Source organism: Typopeltis vanoorti, chromosome 25 (assembly GCF_054136105.1).
Source record: "Typopeltis vanoorti isolate ZY-2024b chromosome 25, IOZ_Tvanoo_1.0, whole genome shotgun sequence".
Lineage (NCBI taxonomy): Eukaryota > Metazoa > Arthropoda > Arachnida > Uropygi > Thelyphonidae > Typopeltis > Typopeltis vanoorti.
In genome coordinates this window covers 40,359,367-40,373,807 of record NC_143573.1, presented here as the reverse complement: position 1 = coordinate 40,373,807, position 14,441 = coordinate 40,359,367, and the positions used below count along the sequence as shown (strand labels likewise).

At 34.3% G+C, this 14,441-nt stretch overlaps 1 protein-coding gene across 4 annotated transcripts in view; it reads right to left on the bottom strand.

Annotated features, from left to right (window-relative positions):
- Positions 1-14,441, bottom strand: part of LOC150092679 (mediator of RNA polymerase II transcription subunit 25-like) — a 616,627-nt gene that overhangs the window by 166,558 nt on the left and 435,628 nt on the right. The gene's annotated exons all lie outside the window — the stretch shown is intronic.

Sequence of the window (14,441 nt, the reverse complement as noted above, 5' to 3'; positions counted from 1 at the left end):
ACTATCTTCTGATGAGATAATCAAATCCAGGACCCTTAAATCCATGTGTAGCCTCTATTATGTACTGCTAAAAGTAGTTATTCCTTAAAAACTCAAGAAATTCACTCTCTTTGGTTCTTGATACCATCTCTTCATTCTAGTCTATATTACCATAATTGAAATTGCCCATAATGAGCAACCTTTTCTTATTAGCCAGACCAATTTGTCTAAACATTTCCTTCTCACTGCCTTCCACATTACCAGGTCTTGCAACACCCTACTAAGCATTTCATCCCTGTCCACCTCCACGTCACACCTTACTGATTCAAAACCAGTCAGTATTTGCGTCTTGCATCTCCAGCATAGATGGGCACCACTCCTCTGCCATCATCAATAACACTCCTCCTCTCTTTTTGCTTTTCTCTTCACGAATGACTACATATCCCTCCCAGTCAGAATGTCATCCTCGTTCAACCATGTCTCACTTATAAGAGCAATTTTTGGGCGAATGCACTATATCAATGCTACAATTTCATTCCCCTTGTTTCGAATACTTCTAGCATTTGTAAACATACACACTAGCTCATTTTTGTTTCTATAACAAGTCGCACTAACCCCACTTCTTGAACATGACTCCTCTACACTCTCCCCTGTCCATTCCTGTCTATCATCACATTACACCACCCTCCCCAGATCTAAATGTCACCCCCACATCCTTGACTGTCTCAATCCTTTCTTGCGCATTCACATATCTACTCCTGAAACCATCATCTAGACTTTCCACGCAGGGTCCCACTGTTCACCCTGACCTCCCATGTTCACTCTGTGTTCCTTCTCTCTTATTGTCTTCACTTGTGCCACTCACCTCTCCATTCTCAAACTTGCCTGCCCTTACTCTGCCACAACACCACCTGCTTCCTTAGGCCTTACATTCACTTCCAACATTCTCTCTTGCAGCAACAGTTTCTCCAATTGACTCACACCAAATGCATTCAAATGTAGCCCATCTCTTTTATACAGCTCTATCCCACCCCTCAAACTGATCCTACACATTCACAAAATGAACTCCTTTCTTCTCATATAACTCTTCTAGCATACTATTCACAGTCTTTGCTTGCCTTCAAAATTCATCATTATCATACCTGGGTTACATGCTGACTACCTTATCTACCACACTGTTATCTTTCACTCTCCTTAACAGCCTTGTGATATCCCTCCTTACATTCTTTTCATTACCAGTCAAATCATTCCAGCTACCACTACCATCTCTTTTGCTTGTGTACTCCTCTTATCCAATGTTTCAATCACTCTGCTCATTCTACCTCCCAGAAAACAGACCTTGTGCACTTTTTCATTCACCACACCTCTAATTGTTGAATCTCCATACACTGCCACTCTCAAATCATTTGATATTTCTTTCAAATCTTTCATCTCATTCTTCCTCACATTCCCATGCAAATCCGATATTCTTCTCAGTTCATTCCTTGTATGTTTAATCTCTTGCCTCATCTTTACCAACTTTGCTTTCATATTTTCAACTAGTTTTTCAGTGCCATTTATGCAAATTGCATTTTCACTACCTTGCACGTCTGCTGGCTTACCATTAACTTGCGACTGACTCTCTTAGCGTGTACAGCCGCTAACTCGCTGCCATCTACACATGCTGTCTTACCAATCAACGTCACTAACTCATTGCCACTTTTGTCTACTGTCTTACCATTACCACTCAAGTATTCAGCCATACTGCTGACTCCACTTACTCACATAGCTACATCTACGATCTTTTGCCCGCTACCGCTTACATTTAGTGATATCTCATAATCCATAAGTATGCTGCACTTCTCACACATTTAAACTCACTCATCTCTCCCATTTTCCCTTTCCACATAAATATCTTCAATTTCTCCCCAAGCATGCATACTGCATTCATGGCATCTCACAATTCTCGAAAAATCCATGCTATCCGCATTCATCTGTTGTGCCATCTTACTCATGCTCAAAGCTACAACTACACCAAACACTGCCTACCAATCACAACTATCAAACAATGTTTAAAAAAATAATTATTGCTAATGCCACACACAATTTTAAAATTTGAACTTATATTTTCACAGTAATCTCGATAAACACAGCTCTCTCTTCACCACATAGTCGCCACATTTTGTTCTTGTTTCTACTTTCATTTCTATTCTCCACTAATATATGTATATTTGAGTCTATATTTCACCTTCAAATACTACTTGCCTGATTCTTTTTAAAACTTTCTCACATATTTTTCTTTTCAATGCAATATATAATTTTTTATCCTACTTAAGGCAAAACAACCATTTCCTACTATGAATCTCCTATATACTCTTGTATCTGAAACGTGTGAAGATATCACTATGAAGTGCTTCTATAGAGCAATTGGAAGAACAATGGTATGTTGCATCCTTCGATTGGAAAAGGCCTAAGTTTGATTCTCGCCATGACAAGAGGATATTAGAAAAGAAATTAACATCTGCAATCGAGAATGTGTGAGCACAAAGGAAGGTGGTTTATCACTTGAAAAGAATGGGAATGGAAATGGTAGTAAAATGGATGTGTGATGTCAGGAAAAAGACCCAGAGGAAGACCAAAATCTAGATGCACTGATATAATTAGTAGTACTCAGAAGGTTTAAATGGAAAACATGAAAACACTTGAAACCTAAAGCATAATAGATAAGTCTGGTAGAATGATTAGTTTGCACAAAAATTGTTGATGATAATAACACTTAATACCAAGAGAAAAATAAGAAAAATGAATTACAGGTATTTCCCTCCCCCCACCCTCAATTTTAACGCACAATGAAATACAACTGGTCCATATTTATTTCGTTATTTTTATTGTAAATATTCCCAAACAATAATTTAAAAAAGTTTAACTCCTAATATCTCCCCATTCTCTGATTTATTCTTCTCATTATTAGAATGAGACGGCATGAAGTCAAAGAATCATCTTGGGAGGTCCTCAGGGTCACATGCAATATCTTCAAACCAAGCTTTAATTTCTGTCACTGTTTCTGTCCAGACAATACATTCCACTCATCAACTACTGTTAATGGAAACACCTATTCATCTCCTCCCTACACATTTATCCTTGTATACAGCTCCTATCTCACAGACTCTACAAATGGGACTCATATCTGACACTCCAGAGAACACAACAACACTTACTCTTCTCTGGATCCTGAGAAGACATGTCCTTGTAATGTGTAATCATAACTTCCTTACTTGTACACAGGGCCATCGCCAGATTAGATCGCACCCTGAGGCAAACAATTAAATATCACCCCTGGTTATAAGACAAAAATATAAGAAAATCTCTAATGGCTATTTTGTTTTTATTACAAGAGAAACATTAATGCAAAACGATTATACAATAATATTAATTAAATGTTTTCTCTACGGGGATATCACACAATAAAAGTGTTTATAAGCTCTTCTAAATTTAAATTATAAGCGATGTCCGCCTCGATCAATATAGCGGCTAGACTAACCAATCTTTCTTGGGTCATTGCTGTTCGCAAATAATTTTTAATGAGTTTAAGCTTGGAAAAACTTCTTTCCGCACTTGCTACGCTAACAGTTCCTGTTAGCGTAGCAATGGTGCCTGCTGCAATATGGCCGAACAAGCACCCTTATCAAGCCGTGCATGAGGCAGGCTGCCTCTTTGCTACACCCTGTCAACGGTGTAGCAAAGAGGCTTCCAACATGTACTACTTGTACATGTTGGAAGTTTTTCTTCTTCATTATACTATAAATTACAGATGCCAAGAAATTATATTCTTGATTTAATCCTTTATCCAAGTGTAAGTAAACGAAGTTTGCAACTGAAGTAACTTCAGGACTGGGCAACTCATATATAGAGGCTAATGACCTCACATTACTTGTCTTAGTATCGCATATATCCTTACGGATATGTATAATGCTATGCATTATGGGAAGGCTCACTACCCAGTCCAGTTTTGACCTTTATTGAGGCCTCATCAATGGGAGCCAGACCCAGAAGTGATACCATGGTTGAACTAATGCTGAAATCATATTTAGTAATAAGGTGTGACACCTTTTGATTACTTGTATATGGAAATATGACTTGTGCATTACTTCAACCTTAGCACTACTTTTGGGTTTGACTCCCACTGGTGAGACCTCAATAACCGATCTGGGTAGCGACCCAGACCAGTTATTAAGATCTCAATGAATTCTCATCAAGACACATATCATTATGGACATGCATAGCATTATGGAATACTAAGGCAAGTGATGTGAGGTCATTAGTTTCTTTAATTTTTACTTGTACATGTTTTCCTTTGTTACCATAATCTGTTGCATTTTTCTCAATTCTAGCAGCAGATCCCTTAATATCAAGTCCTTGTCTACCTTCATCCCCTGCATACTCCTCCCCTTACCTTCAAAATTTCAAAACCTTACACCTTGTAATACTGAAATGACAGCTTCACTCACATGTCCACACAGTCAGAAATTCAAATCTGTTCTAAAAACCACAACATGCAACATTTTAGGTCCTTGTCCACCATCATCCCCTGCAGGATACTCCTCCTTTTGCTTTCAACAATTTCAAAACTTTACACTCTGCAATACTGAAATGACAGCTTCACTCACATATCCACACCGTCAATTCAAATCTTCTCTAGAACCACAACATGCCTTGTATTTCTCATAGCTTTTCTTTACTTTGCATCATATACAAACAATTGCATATTCCTATTTAAATCTCTCCCCATATAACTAACATATAAGTTAAATAATAATGATGCTAAAACAAATCTATGAAGACATCGCAAGCAGCTTTCTTCTTTGGAAACAATTCTCCACTACTTGCTAATACCTATTACAATTAGTTATGAAAAATCAGTCATGGTTGTTTTTTTTATTTGGGTTAGCTTTCTGTTAATATATTAAAAGGTTGTGCGACCCCAAGCCAAACTTTACATATGCCATTTCTCGAGTTTTCTGTGCCATTTGGTAAGATTTAAATGTCAGGGAAAAGGATCACTTAATGTAGGTTACAAAAATTTAAGGAAGCCATTCAGGTTGCAAGAAAGAATTCTTCTGTACTTTTGTAGTGGCTAGACAACACATCCAATTAAGTCTGTAAAGAGATTCAGAAGAATGCCATTTAGATAACAGCATCATTAGCATCACTTCCAAGGCTATTATATCTGGGCTTGAATACACTCATTCACAATGAGCAATATGAAAAATCTCCTTTTTACTTCCAGGACTTAAGTACAGTTTCCAACAGTGACCTCTCATTCTTAAATCACTCATTATCCTATGCAGTAATTAACCTACATCTGATAGACTCCTATTCCTAAATTATATTTCAATCATATCACCTTTCCCCTCTCCTATACTGCATTACCTTAATCTATCCTTATACTTAACATTGAAAAATTTTGAGATAGTCTTAGTAATTTGCCACTACACTCTCTCCAATGTTTTCTTATTGACAGTAAGTTGACTCAGATTCTAGGAATTCCTCAGCTTTAATACCACCAAGTTTGGATGCATGAACTTGCACCAAATTTGAGACACACTCATCCTGTGAACTTCAAGCCCAAAGCCAGAACACCCACTTTAGAACACCGGGGTTGGGGAAAATAAACAGGATTTTAGGTCCAACTTCGTTTGCATGCTTCAGCCTCATTTACAATTTGTTCATGCCTACATGCATATATCATACTGTACCGTACTACGTTCCCTGATGATTTGGCCAAAAATGGTAAATATTAACAAAATTTATTATAATTAGTCTAATTGTAATTTCCTTAAAAAATGCAATGATGATGAGTACACTGGATCCAGAGGTATAAAGATATGACTTTATATGTGTACTGCAGAGCCTCTATATAATATACCCATGCAAAAAAGGCCTTGTTGCATATACACTATAACCACAAACAAAATATAGCAGAGAAGATCATTAAGCCTATGATATGATTATAGCACACTAAGGTAAGGTGTTGAATTTTTGTTGTGGGAGAAGCTTGGTGAAGAACAAGCTGGGTTCAGGCCATGCAGAGGTTGTCAGGATCAGATCTTCATTTTAAGACAGATAGTTGAGAAATCATTGGAATATAACAAGGATCTGTATTTATGTTTTGTAGATCTGGAAAAGGCATATGACAAGGTGCCAAGAGGAAAGCTGTTCAAAACCTCCAGTTATATGGTGTAAATCGGACATTATATCAAGCAATACATAGTCTGTATTTGAGTTGTGACTCAGCAGTTAGAATTGAAGGAGGTACAGAAAGATGGCTCGATGTTAAGTCAGGTGTTTGACAAGAGTGTATGTTATCTCCACTGTTATTCGTCATCTATATGGATCACATTATGAAGGAAAGTGGTATCAAACCTGACATGAAGACTGGAGGTTGATCTCAGCTCTTAATTTATGCAGATGATGTTATACTGCAAAAGAAATCCAGCACAAGTCTACAGAATTCTCTGAACAAATTGAATAACTGCTGTAATAAATTTGGTATGAAAATCTACATTAAAAAGACAAAGACAATGAAAATAGGCAGAAACAGTGAAAACATCAACTGCATCCTGAATGGAGATCTTATAAAACAAGTAAAATGTTTCAACTATTTAGGCAGTTTTTAGTGAAGACGGCAAATTGAATTAGGAAATAGATAGCAGAATTAGCAAAGCAGGTATGGTAGGAACTAAACTGAGTAAATTTATATTGAATAAGAGAGAGATTAGTCAAAACACTACACTAGCTGTATACAAGAAAGTGTTTAAACCAATTTTAACTTATGGATCTGAGAGTTGGGTTAGAAATAAAACTCTTGATCAAAGATTGGAGACCACAGATAACATCAAATGCAGTATCGTATTAAAAATTAGGATATTAGGAAAGAACTTGCAATTGGCATTCCTGAATGTGTTAGCAGAACTAATCTCAGATGGTATGGTCACTTAAAACAGAATGAGAGTGGAAAGATTAGAGGAAACATTCACTAAATCTAAGATATAGATCGATACAGTTAAAAGTATCTTAGAAGACAGAATATAAGATTATAATGTTGGAGTTGACAGAGGCTATTAGGAAAGAACTTGGCATTGTTAGCAAAGCTAATCTCAGGTAGTATGACCATTTAAACAAAATGGCAGGAAAAAGATCCAGAGGAAGATAAAGATGTAGATGGATCGATACAGTAAAGAGCATCTCAGAAGACAGAAATATAAGATCTAATAATATTGGAATGTTGACAAATAACAGGCTAATCTGGAGGAAAATTGTTGACAGGAAGTTAGTAATGATGTAACTTTTCGTGTATACTATTATAAGATCCTATACATCCCCTGAGGGAATATGTCAGGAATTTGATGATGAGCAGATGTATGGTAACTACTACACTTTTGACACGCTAGATTGCATCAAACTCATAATTTAATGGTATACAAAGTATATGAAAGAAACCAAGGTATATTTAATTGTGTGGACTCTAGCTAATTTTCTACATATCAGGATGAAAAACCAGAGTTTCTGTGAAGAAAAGCTATGAAACTGGTTACCTTATCTACAGTTGCAAAGTCCTTATAAAGTATCCTTATATTCCAGATGGGATTCAAACCCATGGCATTCTGAGCAAAAGGCAAATATCATGTCATCTGGTGACTACTACGAAGATGTACTGAAAGATAAAGACCAAAACAATCTTAGGTGCATTATTAACTTACTGACATGCTGCACCTGGAAGAAGGTATGATGCCAAAAGAAGTCTACCATTTTTTTGATTGGATGAATGGGTAAATCACGGGCAACTAATGTTACTGTTTACCAAATGCTTCACTTAGGGTGAAGCTATATGATAAACTATTTTTTGATGGTGAAGAAAAAGAAAGTCAATTATCAAAGGACCTCCAGTACTTCACATACAGCTTTCCAGAGAGCACATTTCTTGAACAGTAATTAATATCAATATAAATTAATATAAATAGCTTATGCATAATATGGTTGGCTCTTATACAAGGGCAAACAGGTCAGAGGATCCAATCTGTGTATGTGTGTAGTCCTTGGGATACTGTGTTGATGATAATCAGAATCTAATTCCAGATGTAGCTTTATGAAACTTTACAGACCCATGTCCAAACTCCCAGGCTACCCAGAATGAATTCCCCCACTCTGGTAACTTTTTATGGCCTGCTGTAATCTCCAATATTTATAATTTCATACTTTATGTTCAAGGTGTCATAGCTGAATCAGTAATGATGATGTAGTTTGGTTGGAAAGATCTGGGTTTGAATCCTCTCTAGGATGTGAAGTGCCTTCATAAGGACTCAATCAAAGATGAGTTAGGTGACCACAGAGAGAGGTGGCAGGGCATTTTTTCTCCTTAGAAACATGAGTTTTTTTTTTTTTTTTTTTTTTTTTTTTTTTTTTTTTTTTTTTTATTCCACAAGAAAGACAAAATGACCAACAGATGCAACTGATGTACAGATTATGCAGAGATTAACCCATATTATAACATTAACTAAGTTTGTAGAAAATCAGTGGAATATTATTAAGTTCAATAAATTAATTTATTTTTCATCTCTTAGTGTTGTTTATATCATGAAGCACTAACATGAATTATGCACAACTATCTAAATTTGTTTTTTTTGTAAAGTTTAACATGTGCTTTAAAAAAAAAAAAAAAAAAGTACTATATGAATGCAAATTTTAGACTTCGCTGAATAACAATTACTCAAGACACAAATGCATAGTTTAACTGAGGATCAATTGGCTTAAAGAAGGCTGGTTAATTCCGAATTCCCTTCATATATTTTGCACTACTTAAAAGATGATGGACCTTTCCCAGAGTACCTTCTGTTTAAGAGTAACTGATGGCTGTTTTGAATGTTAGCTTTCATCAGAGATCAAGGGAAATCTACTAAAAAAAAATCTCAGAATAATCTGAAATTTGATGAGATGCATTTTTTAAGAAATGTACCTGAAGATGTATGCAATTCAGGTAAGTCTATAAAGGATTTATCTTTGAAACTTAAGAAATGTTTAAGTGTGTACTGTAATCAATGGCAAGATGAGATAATTTAGCTCTTTCTACACACTTGTTTTTTAATCTGCAGATTTTCCTAAAGATTTATCATCCTATCATAAATTAAGATCAGCATACAGTACTGATCTCAATGTTGGATTTGTATTTCATAACATGATTGTAAAATATAAAAGTATAACATTTTCCTGAGAGCCAACAAGATTTTTCCTTATCCATGACATATTTTACAGCATGCATGGGCATAGCAGAAAAGCACAAGTTTATCTTGTGTTTTTTGTAACAAAACAGAACATTTGACAAAAATTCCACACTCCAACCCAATTATTTGCAGAAACAACAAATGGTTAAATTTCTTTATCAAATATGCCTAAATTTCTATTTCCTGAAATGCATTTCATAGTATGACAGAAATTTTCTTTATGCTGAAAATGTAGTATCCCTGAAAATATTACAACAGTCTTAGATGTTTGACATGTATTCCATAGAGCAATTAAATAATCTGTAGTATTAAAACAGCATGACATACATTAAGAATTAATGTGATGCAGAAGTGGGACACTTCTGCAAGAGTGCAGGGTTTGTTTGAATTTTCTTCAGAAAATTCACTACACCAAACTAGCATTGCATTGCACTGATGGGTTTCACTCAGGCTTTTCTGATAATTTGTTGCAACACTGCTTGTTCCAGCAACAGCTGACTGTTATAAACATTAAAATATAACATAAAACACAAAATGATGTTAAAAATCTAGACTATATTGGAATGATTTTTCACTTGATTTGAATATCAAGTAATCAGTAATAATATGTAATTTATCTTTCAAACAAGTCCCAGTATCATATTATTATACATCGCTTTTGTTATTAACACCTTAATATAATATTGTGTTAGAATAATATCTCAGGTTAAAGAGGAGCATAATTAGTTTTGATCCTGTTAATAGTCTCAGCAACAGGAAGATGACTGTTTGGACAATTTAATTATTAATTACATATTAATATAAATAACTTCAGTATACTGCTATTAAAGATTCATAATATTTCCATTATAAGATTTAAATATATTTATAATACATCTCACTATGTTATTTTACATGAGATTCCAGCATCATTTTATACAATTCATCTTAAAATATCTTGGATTAGCAAAACAATAAAATATTCAAAATTAAAGCACACAAAATACAACTACAATACTTAAATAGCATTGAACAATATTATCATAAGTTTAAATGTACAAAAGAGAAAAAAAATGGCATTCAATAAAGAAAGCAGTGCCATGAAACTGTATTTTCTAGAAACGTGAAAAGTTGGGATAAACTAATCAAAAACTTTCTCTAATATGGCAAACCAGAAAGCATATCTTTTCCCTTTGATCAGTCTACTGATCAAAGGGTAAATCAGATATTTGTATTATTATGTTTATCAATATCTATAAATATAAGATAAGAAGGCCAAATTACTATTAAGACATATCAAGAATTTGCTACTGGCTAGATATTATTAAATTTTTTAAATTCCACTTTTATTTAATTCATAACTACAAAGAATTGCTAGCTAACAAAACCCAGATTTCATATATACTTCAAATTCAATGTGAATTTAATATAGTTAGTGTTCAAAGGTAACTTTAAAATCTTTAAATGTATAATATAGAAGAAATCGGAACATTGCTTAAAATATCTTTGTCATGTGCATGTCATTTAACTCAAAGTAATTATTGCTGTGATCCACCACTTTTCCAATAAAATTGATAATGTAATAAAGTGATAATGTAAAGCATTATAATATTTTATGTGCTATTCTTGAATGACTGCTATGTTCATAGTCATGTAAAGGCATCCAAGAAGAAAAACTTAATATTAAAATCAAAATCACATATACAAGTGAACCATTTTTAAATTTATACGTGAGAGAAAAAATTTGCATTTTCGTTAGATAATTTGATAACTTAAACTGTAACACTCTACTAGCTTAGAGCTTGTATGATACCATAAGAGGTGGTATCATACCCCCCCCCCCCCATATGATAATTTCTTTTGTTGAGGATGAAAATAGACAGCAAAAGTTTCTTTTTTTTTCCTTTTTTTTTTTTTTTAAAGGTAAATAATGCAATGAGAGTGCATTTTAATCTTTTGCTTTTATGAAAAGGATTAGTGGGTGGGAGTAATGAGACTGTAAAATTATAAATAAAAATTAATAACTGTAAACCCCAAGCTGCTTTTTAAATAAAGAAAATCTTTACTAAAAACTGAGATTTCCAATATGCCAAGGTCAAAATTGCAAACCAATTTTTAATATTACGTATATTACAGACAATAACTTCATAGTCAAAAAGTGGAGGTACAAAAATGTTCTTTGCTACTATCTATGCTTTAAGATTTCAAAGTTAAAATAAATGGCACACATACTGTTTTTTCAAGTATTATTAATTAAAATTTCAACCCTTCACTAATGTTTATCCCTGTAGGAGTGATAAGTAGGGATATACTAAATAAAATAAAGCTATATAAATCATATATCAAATTCAAAGCAGCCAGTTTAGAATTTCTAAACAACCAAGAACCTTTATTATAAAAATGCTGCTATAAATATATGTTTTCAAGTATATTACACAAGTTTTGCCCATGGTAAACTAAAGTAAATAACTAAGTTCTTCATCTATATTCAGCTTACACTATATATAAGCTAGGAGAAAACACTGTGAAAAGTGCACTTTTAAGTATAGTAAAAAATGATATTTCACAGTATATATATATATATAATTAAAAATTTCAGTACAAATCAATGCTTTTCAGCAAATAAGTACCATCACAACTAAACGTCTCATATTTATGCTAAGAACTGAATTCAGAGAAATGCACAAACATTTTTGTCCTTATAAACAGTATCCAGAATGATATAAACAGGATGGGTATATAACTTACATCACATCTTCTGAAAGTCAGAATAAGGAATAAGTAGCCATTCAACATTTTTAGTTAAGTAAATTTCACAAACTAGTAAGAGTGAATTAAAAAGGGATTCAGAACAGTCTTCTCCAACATTCTTATACAGTATTTTCTTTTCCAAAACTCTAAAATGATGACTCCCCCCCCACACACACACATTTAAATCTATTTGTACTAATCATAGCTTATGTGTTGTTAAGAAGTGTTGTGGGGGTGAGTGCCATTGTGTGGAGAGAGTAAAACACACGATACTGAAGTAGAGAATACTGATTGAAGTCTAGAAAATGTTAGTGTAGGCAAAAATGTTGAAAGTGCAGTCAGGAGAACAAACATGATTTCATGAAACAAATAGCATATTTATGTGGAATCATTAACAGAACAAAGAACAAGTTAAAAAGATAGCAGAAACATAAGGAGATTTGTAGAACTGAGAAGAGAGGGGAAAAAAAGCAAGATATGTAAGGTAAGAGACAATAAATTATGATGCAAGAGAAAGATAATGACAACATTTTGTATGGTGATTCAATGATAAGAGTACTTAATGAGGGTGTGACTAACCTTATTTAAGTGGTGCAAAATGAATAGTATTACCAAAGCTATCAGAATGCAAAAAGGTGGTGAGATGGAAGAATTGATTATTTTGTCTGGTACTAATGATTTGAAAGGTAAAAAACATTGTATGAGAAAAGATATCAAAGAGTTACTGAAAGAAGCAAAAAAAAAAAAGAAGAGTGAGAGAGTGAAGACTAGATGTCTGCTTCACCCTCTCACTCCTCTTTTTTTTGGTGTGGACAAGTCTACAAATTCTTTGTTCACTCTGAGTATGGAAATGAAAACTCAGGAAAAGCTATTATGGCAGATGCAGGTGAATGTGTGATTAGGCAACCACGAGGTGAGTGAGTGTGAGAATGAGCAAAAAAATGTAGAATCTAGTCTCTCAAGCAACAAAATCAAATGGGGGTAGTCAATAAAAGATGTAAAGATAGTTAGGAACTTAAGGGGATGCTATAGTTTATGTATATTAAAGTATTAGGAATAAGAGGTAGGTTTTTTTGTCATGATTAGTGCAACCTCACCAACATTTGCAGGTATGTGAGATGTGGCTGACAGCAGATGATGAGGTTATAGGGAGAGGTACAACATTTTCAAGGAGGCTAGAGAAAATCAGATGAGGGAGGGGAACATACTGCTGGTGACAACAGATAAATTGCAGACAACAAGATTAGGAGATCAGAAAGATAGGCATATATGGATGGTACTTCATTGGAGGCAATCTGATGTGCAATAGAGGCGAATAGAACAAAATATGAATTTGGTTGCTGCTATAGGTTGGGGGAGGAGATACGAGGGATGATACAGAGACATGCATCAGCAGATTAGCACAAAAAGTGCAGAAGGAGTAATTAGTATACAGCACTTCAAGAATAGACACATAGATGGGAAAGAAGATGGCATGGCAGGAAGGGAGTGCAATTTATATACTTATTAAAAGATAATTTCTTGAAACAGTATATAATGGAAAGTAGTCAAGGTAAAGGGGTGTTGGATCTGGTCAGAGGATCATCAGATCTGCCAATAATCAAGTTGTCCATATAGTCTCTGACCAGGAAAGAGTGATTATGCAGTTTTGACTTGGGGATTATGAAATGTGGAATTTTCAAAAAAGAATATACGTAGAACTGCAGGGCAGGTCGAATTAGTAGCACAGCATAAGAATCTATAAGAGAAGGACGTTTAGTAGTGCATGGGAGATAGTTAAGGAGTATCTGAAGAAAGTAATAGCAGAACATATATATTCAAGATCAGGAGATTACATCAGGTAAGGGCAGTTAGTATTATTAAGTAGAAGCTAAACAAAAGTTGTGAAGGGTATATAAGAGAAAGGTAATCAAGCAAGTGCATGAAGGCTCAACACAAGGCTTAGACAAAAAAAGGTAACCAGCATAGTATGGAAGGCAAAATCAAATTATGAGAAGAAATTAGTCGTAATAAAGGAAATCCCAGAGTTCTTTTGCTATGCGGTGAATAAAAGAAGGAATGACTATATCCTTTTGGATACTTTTAAGAAGTACTGATGGTAATAAAGTGACAGAAGCAGACAAAATAGTTGAGTTACTGAGTGATCACTTTGTAAGGATACCTCTGTGACAGAACTGATGTTAAAACATAGGCAATGAATGGGAAGCATTTAAGCTATTGCAGAACCTTGATACAAATACAGTCATGGTATTAGATGGCATATCAGCTTGTATATTATAAGAATATGAAAAGGAATTGGTATTGACTTTGACTCGGCTCTTTAACATAACTCAGCTCTGGCCAGGTCCAAAAGGAGTGGTAGGAGCAAAAATTCATTTGTATAAAGAAGGGTCTCAGAATGTGGTAGCAAATTATAGACTAATCAGTATCTTGAGAGTGGTAGTAAAAGTTGATCCACTCCTGAATTCTGTCCTT